Here is a 2,131-nt window from a genome sequence, read left to right as displayed (position 1 = left end):
GCTTCCCTTAGTTGTAGAAGGACTTGATACTAACATTCATGGTGGATGTTTGGTGAATGGGTGGAGCCTGTGGTGAGTGAAGGCTAACCTCCGAGTCAACACCTCATATCCCTGCTCTTACAAACTCCTCAAGACAAAATGTCAAGTGCAGAAAGCGTACATAGTGCCATACAGTAGCAGGTGTCAAGTGGACCCCAGTGAATCACACTTGCGGTTTTAATTTTCTAATGAGTGCCAGTCACTTAGCTGCTGTTTCTTCTGCTAGCTAATTACCTTGATGAGGACAGCTCTTGATCCAGCAACCGGAGCAGCAAAACCTCACTTCAAGGAGGAATGGAACGTGTGTGCCCTGATGTGCTTTTTTGCTGCCTGTCATGGGCTAGGATTAGCACTTGTTCAGTGAGCCAGATGAGGAAGCTGATCCAGCTGGGAGCTAACCTGACAAAAATGAATTGTGAGCAGCATTGACGGCTACACAAGGAAGGATTCTTCCTTTTGCTGGGACCTGCTTGTGGTTACCTCAGCTTAGAATGACTATGAATTGCACAGGCAACCCAGCAGAGACTTAAACATTGGTGGCTACTGTTGTAACAGCAAGAGGTCATGGCATTGCTTGCTACTGAGTAATGTTGTCCTCTGCTAGCAAAACTGGAAAACTAGCAGTAAGTTAGGATTGCTAGCTATTTTGATGCCTGCTGATGTGGATGGTATTATGTCAGTTTCTATATTATTTTTAATCTCCAGTGATGTTGCTGACAAAGTAATTTTCCTTACCTTAAGAAAAATGTATATGAGGAGTTAGTCAACACATTGTTGGTGTGTTTGTTTTTGTTGGGTTTTTTTTTTCTTCCCCAGCCCAAAGGAAAATGCCATCCCCTGATACTCAGAAAAGAGTTTCAGGTACTTTGCCACTTGGATCTGGTCTATGATGTCATGCTGTAGCTTAAGATCTGAAGAAGGTGTTGTTTCCTCAATGCCTTCCTCCCTTGCTAGCTGTCTTTGGGCAGCTGTCTGCTTTGACTAGGTGGCCTTGCTTTACAGGTGTGGAGTTGATTTCTTCCCCTCTTTGTTGGGGCTTAGCAGAAATAATTATCCTGAAGGAACGCTCACTTGAACAAGTAAAATCTTGTCACTACCTCTGGCATTTTACAGCTAATAACTTGTCAATGTCTAAAAGTAATGACTTCTAATAATGTGGCGTCAGAGGCTAGGTGTACCCAGGCTTGACGTGTTAAACCAGTAATTCTAGAGGTCATGTTTCTAGATCTTTCTTGCTCCCTGCTATTTTCCAGACAAATTATTTGTCTGCTCCTGGTTCATTGTGAGTGGCTTAACAAAATAACTCCCTGTGAAAGGATTTGAAAAGCCTTCTGAGACTTTACATGTTTTTTTGTTCTTAAAAGCACATGGTCACTTTGAAATCATGAAAGTTGTCAGCAGAGTTGTGGTTCTGCAAAAGATATGTAAGTCCGCCATCTGGCAAGATTTTGGCAGAAGGGAAACTTCTGTCGTGACCTGCTTAATTTATGTAGGTTCTAGATAAAGGTGTTATGTGCAGAGTAGGCAAGAATGCAAACAAATCCCTTTCAGCACATCAGTAGAGATAAGGTCCTAACTTGCAGCAGTATAGGGAGTCTCCCAACTCATCTGGAGGTGAGGTGGGACAGTTCCTTGTGTAGAGAAGGAAGAGGGCAGGAAACATGCTGCAATTTCTTAACTGTTCCAGAACGCGAGTGGTAAAAGCTCTTTTCCTTCAGGGGCCTTAATGTACTTAGTATGGTTGTGGAGCCTGGGTACTACCTGGTAATACTCTTAAATTGTTGGTTTTAGCAAAGATATTCTGTTTTCAGCTTCTGTAATTCTTTATGAGAAGTTAAACTAATAGGTGATCATCAGTAGACCTATTGGTACCAAAGAAACCAACAAAGCTTCCTGCCAATGACAACTAAAGAAACTTCCCAAATAAAAGAATAAATACTGTTGTTCCTTTAACTGTTAGGTTAAAAATGCCAATTTTTATCAGATTGCAGGCCAAAATTGTCTACAAGTGCCTTTTGGCATTGCATTATGCATATCGGGGTACTGCCTCAACCAACTGCTTAATATTTTGTGCATTTTCCATCTCAGGTCT

Source organism: Egretta garzetta, unplaced genomic scaffold, assembly GCF_000687185.1.
Source record: "Egretta garzetta isolate BGI_Z169 unplaced genomic scaffold, ASM68718v1 scaffold81, whole genome shotgun sequence".
Taxonomy (NCBI): Eukaryota; Metazoa; Chordata; class Aves; order Pelecaniformes; family Ardeidae; genus Egretta; species Egretta garzetta.
The sequence above is the reverse complement of the archived record's forward strand: the minus strand, read 5'-3'. Positions refer to the sequence as shown.